Below are 8,978 nucleotides of genomic sequence, written 5' to 3'. Positions count from 1 at the left end.
TACGACAATTGACGCTGTCCTGTGTAATCTTGTCATTTTATCCATTTCATTTGTAAGCCACTGTAATATTTTCGAGCTGAAAGTTTGTCATTTTTCTTTCTTACTCACAGTGCGACTTCATCTTTGCCCAGAGGTTTGGACGTCTTTTTACCGGCACAGAAGTCGTCGAATTTGGGTAACCTTTACAGGCTTGAAAGTCTCAGACATACACTTCATCAACTCGCAACTAGAAAACCACATTTCGTGCAATAATCTGGCACTTTTAAATACTTCAGAGTCACTAAGAAATGAATGTATAATGAAAAAGGTAAGAACCCGTGCATTTCTAAAACGGGCTCAATTGATTACGATGTGTGTTTTCAAATAGGGAGTCAGATTCGGGGAATGTCATAGCAGAGGTGGAGCTGGTGTTCAACAGCACGGCAACACTCGACCAAATCCCAAAGGCTGAGGATGTCGTAGAAGTCTTAACAAGTGCTGTGGAAAACAGCAGCAACACCTTCAACCTCACTATTGATGCCAACTCCATCCGAGCAATTGGTAAGTAGACATTTCAAATATGAATCTACTTTTTCCTCCAGTTGGCACAAATTCTGGGCAGTGCACCTACTAACATTTACCTTTTGTCATCCATCTCACATTAACCACGGCAGTAGAGTCAACAACAACTGGTGAACCGACGACAACTGTAGTGCCTGCAGTCCCCGCATCAGTTGTGGTTCTTGAAGTAACCTTGGAAGAACCATTCCAGGAAGAGTTCAACAATCGCAGCAGCACAGAATTCAAAGAACTTGAAACACGAGTTGTAACAGCAGTGCGTACAACTTGAAGTCATTTACAACAATTGACGCTGTCCTGCGTAATCTTGTCATTTTATCCATTTCATTTGTAAGCCACTGTAATATTTTCGAGCTGAAAGTTTGTCATTTTTCTTTCTTGCTCACAGTGCGACTTCATCTTTGCCCAGAGGTTTGGACGTCTTTTTACCGGCACAGAAGTCGTCGAATTTGGGTAACCTTTACAGGCTTGAAAGTCTCAGACATAAACTTCATCAACTCGCAACTAGAAAACCACATTTCGTGCAATAATCTGGCACTTTTAAATACTTCAGAGTCACTAAGAAATGAATGTATAATGAAAAAGGTAAGAACCCGTGCATTTCTAAAACGGGCTCAATTGATTACGATGTGTGTTTTCAAATAGGGAGTCAGATTCGGGGAATGTCATAGCAGAGGTGGAGCTGGTGTTCAACAGCACGGCAACACTCGACCAAATCCCAAAGGCTGAGGATGTCGTAGAAGTCTTAACAAGTGCTGTGGAAAACAGCAGCAACACCTTCAACCTCACTATTGATGCCAACTCCATCCGAGCAATTGGTAAGTAGACATTTCAAATATGAATCTACTTTTTCCTCCAGTTGGCACAAATTCTGGGCAGTGCACCTACTAACATTTACCTTTTGTCATCCATCGCACATTAACCACGGCAGTAGAGTCAACAACAACTGGTGAACCGACGACAACTGTAGTGCCTGCAGTCCCCGCATCAGTTGTGGTTCTTGAAGTAACCTTGGAAGAACCATTCCAGGAAGAGTTCAACGATCGCAGCAGCACAGAATTCAAAGAACTTGAAACACGAGTTGTAACAACAGTGCGTACAACTTAAAGTCATTTACAACAATTGACGCTGTCCTGCGTAATCTTGTCATTTTATCCATTTCATTTGTAAGCCACTGTAATATTTTCGAGCTGAAAGTTTGTCATTTTTCTTTCTTGCTCACAGTGCGACTTCATCTTTGCCCAGAGGTTTGGACGTGTTTTTACCGGCACAGAAGTCGTCGAATTTGGGTAACCTTTACAGGCTTGAAAGTCTCAGACATACACTTCATCAACTCGCAACTAGAAAACCACATTTCGTGCAATAATCTGGCACTTTTAAATACTTCAGAGTCACTAAGAAATGAATGTATAATGAAAAAGGTAAGAACCCGTGCATTTCTAAAACGGGCTCAATTGATTACGATGTGTGTTTTCAAATAGGGAGTCAGATTCGGGGAATGTCATAGCAGAGGTGGAGCTGGTGTTCAACAGCACGGCAACACTCGACCAAATCCCAAAGGCTGAGGATGTCGTAGAAGTCTTAACAAGTGCTGTGGAAAACAGCAGCAACACCTTCAACCTCACTATTGATGCCAACTCCATCCGAGCAATTGGTAAGTAGACATTTCAAATATGAATCTACTTTTTCCTCCAGTTGGCACAAATTCTGGGCAGTGCACCTACTAACATTTACCTTTTGTCATCCATCGCACATTAACCACGGCAGTAGAGTCAACAACAACTGGTGAACCGACGACAACTGTAGTGCCTGCAGTCCCCGCATCAGTTGTGGTTCTTGAAGTAACCTTGGAAGAACCATTCCAGGAAGAGTTCAACAATCGCATCAGCACAGAATTCAAAGACCTTGAAACACGAGTTGTAACAGCAGTGCGTACAACTTAAAGTCATTTACAACAATTGACGCTGTCCTGCGTAATCTTGTCATTTTATCCATTTCATTTGTAAGCCACTGTAATATTTTCGAGCTGAAAGTTTGTCATTTTTGTTTCTTGCTCACAGTGCGACTTCATCTTTGCCCAGAGGTTTGGACGTGTTTTTACCGGCACAGAAGTCGTCGAATTTGGGTAACCTTTACAGGCTTGAAAGTCTCAGACATACACTTCATCAACTCGCAACTAGAAAACCACATTTCGTGCAATAATCTGGCACTTTTAAATACTTCAGAGTCACTAAGAAATGAATGTATAATGAAAAAGGTAAGAACCCGTGCATTTCTAAAACGGGCTCAATTGATTACGATGTGTGTTTTCAAATAGGGAGTCAGATTCGGGGAATGTCATAGCAGAGGTGGAGCTGGTGTTCAACAGCACGGCAACACTCGACCAAATCCCAAAGGCTGAGGATGTCGTAGAAGTCTTAACAAGTGCTGTGGAAAACAGCAGCAACACCTTCAACCTCACTATTGATGCCAACTCCATCCGAGCAATTGGTAAGTAGACATTTCAAATATGAATCTACTTTTTCCTCCAGTTGGCACAAATTCTGGGCAGTGCACCTACTAACATTTACCTTTTGTCATCCATCACACATTAACCACGGCAGTAGAGTCAACAACAACTGGTGAACCGACGACAACTGTAGTGCCTGCAGTCCCCGCATCAGTTGTGGTTCTTGAAGTAACCTTGGAAGAACCATTCCAGGAAGAGTTCAACGATCGCAGCAGCACAGAATTCAAAGAACTTGAAACACGAGTTGTAACAACAGTGCGTACAACTTAAAGTCATTTACAACAATTGACGCTGTCCTGCGTAATCTTGTCATTTTATCCATTTCATTTGTAAGCCACTGTAATATTTTCGAGCTGAAAGTTTGTCATTTTTCTTTCTTGCTCACAGTGCGACTTCATCTTTGCCCAGAGGTTTGGACGTGTTTTTACCGGCACAGAAGTCGTCGAATTTGGGTAACCTTTACAGGCTTGAAAGTCTCAGACATACACTTCATCAACTCGCAACTAGAAAACCACATTTCGTGCAATAATCTGGCACTTTTAAATACTTCAGAGTCACTAAGAAATGAATGTATAATGAAAAAGGTAAGAACCCGTGCATTTCTAAAACGGGCTCAATTGATTACGATGTGTGTTTTCAAATAGGGAGTCAGATTCGGGGAATGTCATAGCAGAGGTGGAGCTGGTGTTCAACAGCACGGCAACACTCGACCAAATCCCAAAGGCTGAGGATGTCGTAGAAGTCTTAACAAGTGCTGTGGAAAACAACAGCAACACCTTCAACCTCACTATTGATGCCAACTCCATCCGAGCAATTGGTAAGTAGACATTTCAAATATGAATCTACTTTTTCCTCCAGTTGGCACAAATTCTGGGCAGTGCACCTACTAACATTTACCTTTTGTCATCCATCACACATTAACCACGGCAGTAGAGTCAACAACAACTGGTGAACCGACGACAACTGTAGTGCCTGCAGTCCCCGCATCAGTTGTGGTTCCTGAAGTAACCACGGAAGCATCTGTGACTCCCAGTGGGTCAACAAATTTCAATAATGCAACTGGAGAACTCACGACAAGCAGTGGGTCAACAAGTACCAATGGGTTAACTACAACTCGTGGATCATTTACAAATGGTAGTTCCACCACAACCGGAGGGTCGAACACAGTTGGTTCTTTGACTACTACGAACGAGACATCAACATCTGAAGTAACAGCTAGCACTGGTGCATCAGGCACAGCTCCTCCACCAGTTGTTGTTCTCGCAGCCAACTTGGAAGAACCTTTTGTGGTTGAACTCGATAATCCAAACAGTGCGCAATACAGAGCACTCGAAACCAAAGTTGTAACACTGGTTCGTACCATTTTTCAGTTACTTATTATTTTTATTGCGCTTTAAGTATATTTTGGGGTCAATTCATTTGACTAATTTTATGCTACTTTTTTTCCCTTTCACAGTGTGATTTCATCTACAGAGCAAGATTTGGTGTTCTTTTCCTTCGCACCATTGTCATTCGATTTAGGTAATACTGCAAGCATTGTTCAAAATCCATTTACTGTATTTATATTTAACAATAACTTAAAGAGTACATTGTTGGTTGTGAGTATTAGAATGTTTCAGCATGGATGACCAAAAAAAACATGGATAAAATACATTTTAATAAGTGGAAATATCATTTAATAAAGGTTTGTATTCTCTCTATGTAGTCGAGGTATAGCATTAACGCGAATGGAGAACACTGAAGTAGAGCTCAAACTGGAGTTCAACAATTCAGCTTCACAAGATGAAATACCCAAGGATGAGGAAATCATAGACACCTTAAAACAAGGTTTAAATAACCCCAACAACACCTTCAACGTCACCATTGATACAAACACCATTGCTATCGTTCGTGAGTAGAAATTAATTCATTTTTTAATATTTTTTTTGAACATTTATAACACTGTAACCTGTTCATCACTAGCCGTGTGACTGTGTTTGTGGGTGCGCAAAAGGATGTGTGTAAATCTAGGCAATTACAACTATCGCTTCAATACAATTTATAGTCATATACCCATATCCCACTGGATGTTTTTATGATTTATTTACATTTTTTTAAATAACTGGACGGAAGAAGAGCACACCCTTTATTAAATACATTTTACAAAATCAGTTAAGATGTACATCTACAAATCTTTTGTGGTTTTCTATCTCTTAGAGCTATTCACATAAAGCATATGAATAACTTCCATTGTAAAGGAAAGAAGTTATCACATTTGGTTTTATCCAGATATAAGACATTTGAAATTATGATTTGAATGAAGTCTAAGTTGATTCTTGACAGAGACAAATAGATAAATGACTGAGCCCCAAAACATATTAAGGTATTTTTATTGTTTTTACAGGAAATCCAAATACAACATCAAGTTCTCCTACTGAAGCCCCAAATTCAACTGCTGCAGTGATACCCTCTGTAACAGCTGTTCCCACGACTACTGTACAACTCATAAAACGGAGGTTGACTTTTAGATCTGCAGGAGAGACATTTAGTAATGACTTGCTCAATGTGACATCTCCAGCATTTATAAATCGAGCTGCAATGATCAAGGCGAACGTAAGTCTTTCCCATAACAATTTAACCTGTGATAACATATAAATCTGAAAAAAATAATTATGCAATGTATTCATAGTTTAGGCTTTTGCATAAAAGTTTCGCAAGATATCAAGAGATACATACTGGAAAAAGAATTCACCCCTTATTGAGGCCTTTTTCAGGATAGAAAATTAGTGACCTGTAACGTTGAGCTTCCTATAATGTTAGCCTGTGAGAATTCACAAGGTAAAGGTCCTGCCTTTTTTAATACTGTATTCACAAACCAGAACAATTAGCTATCATTGAAAAAGCAACACAGTATGAATTGGACCAATGTTATTTTTCTATTACACTATTTGGCAGGCGGTTGTGACAAGTATATTGCAATTTAAAAACTGATATGGGAAAATGTTTACATTTACATGTCCAATAATTTTTGGCTCTATACCATCAAAAATCCTTCTGCTTTATTTTCTCATGAATTACGAGCCAAGACAATTAAAAAATCATCAGTTCATACAGAGTATTGAGTGTTAAAATAGTTATTGAACAGTGTAAGAGAAGAAAAGCACACAACAAGATTGCCAAAATAAATGTACTTTGTAAAATGTAATACGTTGCCTTGAATTCCCACAGCTTGAACCTTTCTACCAGAAAGGATTCTCTACATTCAGATTCTTGAAAGTGACTTCATTCAGGTAATTTGTTTTGTTGATAAATTGTCGGGATGTTTTCTTTAAATTTGTAGAAAATAACAAGAGTACTTTTTCTGTATTTCTCACTCAGTAATGGATCGATTTTCAACACAATGGACCTATTATTTGCAAACACATTTGTTCCCAATGGTACTCAAATTGCAGATGTGTTGACTGAAGCAGCTTCAAATATTACGGCATTCAACATTGACACCAGCTCAATAACTGTGGATGGCATACGTAAGTTATATATAACAATACCTCAAAGACATCAAAAACACACACACACACACACAAATTATTATATGTTCAAGCAACATCTTATTTACTTTTTTCTCACTTACAGAAATTTCAGGTGGAGTGAGCCACAAAATCAGTCTCATCACTACATCCTTATTTGTGCTGCTGTCATGGCTACTGTCAAGCCAGCAATAGAATCAGTGTTGATATCCCTTTGAAACATAAGAATGAAAGAAGAAAAAAAGGTAAAAGCAATTTCAGGTTTAAAAAAAAAATCTGAAATTAAATTTGAACTTGGGTTGACCTGCCGAATGATTGATAACGGTTGATATGGTTATGCTGAGCGTAAGAATAGAAGTATTCATAATGTTGCAAACTTCAAGCACCTGGACCTCTAAAATAAATTTGCTATTGAATTTATGAGTAAAAACATGAGTGTAATTTTCAAAAAAGTCAAAATTTGAATCATGTTGTATAACTTGCTTTAGTCGTTTTTTTTAGGACCAATAATGTTCAAAGTCCAAATTTTAGGTGGTGAGCTACTCAAGATTGAGTAATTGGACAGGTCAGTCAATGAAGTCGAAGACAAAAATCTTAATTTAATTGAAATAACAGTGTGCTCTTTGCTTCAACTCTAACTTGGTCAGATTTATGTTGATAGTTTCACTCTTTATCACACTGTTAGAATAATTAGTAGCTAATTCTACTTTCACTGTACTTTATAATACAATATACAATCATTTGTATTTCTATTGTAATGTGTATTCTGGTAATTTAACTTCATGTAATATTTGTGTTTTGGTTCAGAAAAATCTGTCATATCTATAATATTTTATAATCTGGGTGATAAATAGCATCATATTTAATGAGGAATTTGGATATTTGTTTCTATTAAAGGCATTTTGCATATGTGCAAACTCTTTGACCCTGTCTCGTAATTTCACAAAATATTATTTTACACTACCATCGTAGCATAGAAACCATCTAATGATTGAGTAAACCCACATCTACTTTAAATTGATTTAAGCATTTTTAAAAAAAATCAATACTTAAAGGTGCTATATGTAACTTTCAGAAAATCCTCATTCCTAGCGTCAAGCTATATAACTGACATACACACTCAGATAGTATTTTGGTAGTCATAACGTTAGCGAGCATGCTAAGGTTAGCAAACTAGCTCCAACATACACACTGGATGACTCTGGCATTGTGCTTCGTAACCAAACGGCATTAGTGAACATTAGCCAGGCGTTGTGTGTTAATTAAGGTCCCGTTTCTAATGTAAATACAACTGTTTTCTGTTAAGACCAACCGAAGGAAACATTTAAAACAAAGACCTGAAACTACCCCTGGCTATGCACGCTGTGGATGTACTGTAGGTGACGACAGCGGAGGAGCAGCCCCGCCTACTCCCTGAACAAAGTATCCAGAGCCATGTAGACAGAGTCGCGTCAGCGGAGGTCCAATATGCTCCATGATCCGCCATTGCCATGTCGCAACTCTCTCTCTCTCTCTCTCTCTCTCTATGTCTCTAAAGGTACCGTCACTCAGTCAGTCAGATACAGACCCATGTGTAGGGCTGACCTCGGCGGTCAGCAAAAAATATATCTTACAAAGAAAAAAGTTTCAAGTGACTTTTGGTATGAACATTCCGCCATGAGTGTGTTGACGATTTTCTCACAGATGTCCTGAGTAATATACTCTTACAACAGCAGGTGGTGCTATGAGTCAATTACAAGTACAAAAAAATATATTCTGTAAAGACAAAAAAACATGTCACGTGACTTCTGGCACTTTCTTTCTGCCATGAGTGTGCTGAGGATTTTCTCAGAAATGTCCTGAATAATTTTTTGAGCTCCATAAATTTCTGTCTGCTATCATGATAAACTCCTTGATGATTCTCAAAGCTCCTGGGTTGGCGTCAATATTTGTTTATATCAGGAAATTGATATTCGGTTACACTTTGATAATTTGTTTCTTAAAAAGTTTTCCTCAATCTTTTCTTTTTAGGGGTGGACCTCTATGTACATTAGTTACTTCAGATGATTGATGTCAAAAGGTTATGTTGGAGCAATAAACACTAACTAGCCAGAATTGTACATTGTATTAAAAAGAAAATCAAACAATTGCTTTTAATGAGATCAAGGAAAAATATGACTTAATTTGTCTGACAGATATCTCTAGCACTTCCCAAATCAGCGTGTCAGGTATCCCCCATCTCTCAGCCCTTTAACCCTTATTTTAAAAAAGCATCTGGAGTATTAGACTATTTCAATATTCTAAGTAAAAACTTTAATAACAAATGATGAAATGTCCAGCAGTCCAAGTTAAATTAATGGTTTATATTGGCAACATGCTTCAACATTGCATGAATACAAAATGACTTTGAGGTTACATGAACTACA

At 38.2% G+C, this 8,978-nt stretch overlaps 1 long non-coding RNA gene across 1 annotated transcript; it reads left to right on the top strand.

The window, feature by feature from the left end:
• Positions 1 to 4,002: 4,002 nt before the first annotated feature.
• LOC138601100 (uncharacterized) lies at positions 4,003 to 7,434 on the top strand. Its single transcript, XR_011308784.1, has 7 exons — positions 4,003 to 4,419; positions 4,524 to 4,588; positions 4,773 to 4,957; positions 5,451 to 5,659; positions 6,275 to 6,336; positions 6,425 to 6,573; positions 6,680 to 7,434. It is a non-coding gene; the product is annotated as an uncharacterized lncRNA (long non-coding RNA).
• Positions 7,435 to 8,978: the final 1,544 nt, after the last annotated feature.

Source organism: Semicossyphus pulcher, unplaced genomic scaffold (assembly GCF_022749685.1).
Source record: "Semicossyphus pulcher isolate SPU_LCO1_2020_fin unplaced genomic scaffold, fSemPul1.0.p SCAF_21, whole genome shotgun sequence".
Taxonomy (NCBI): domain Eukaryota; kingdom Metazoa; phylum Chordata; class Actinopteri; order Labriformes; family Labridae; genus Semicossyphus; species Semicossyphus pulcher.
The sequence above is the reverse complement of the archived record's forward strand: the minus strand, read 5'-3'. Positions and strand labels throughout refer to the sequence as shown.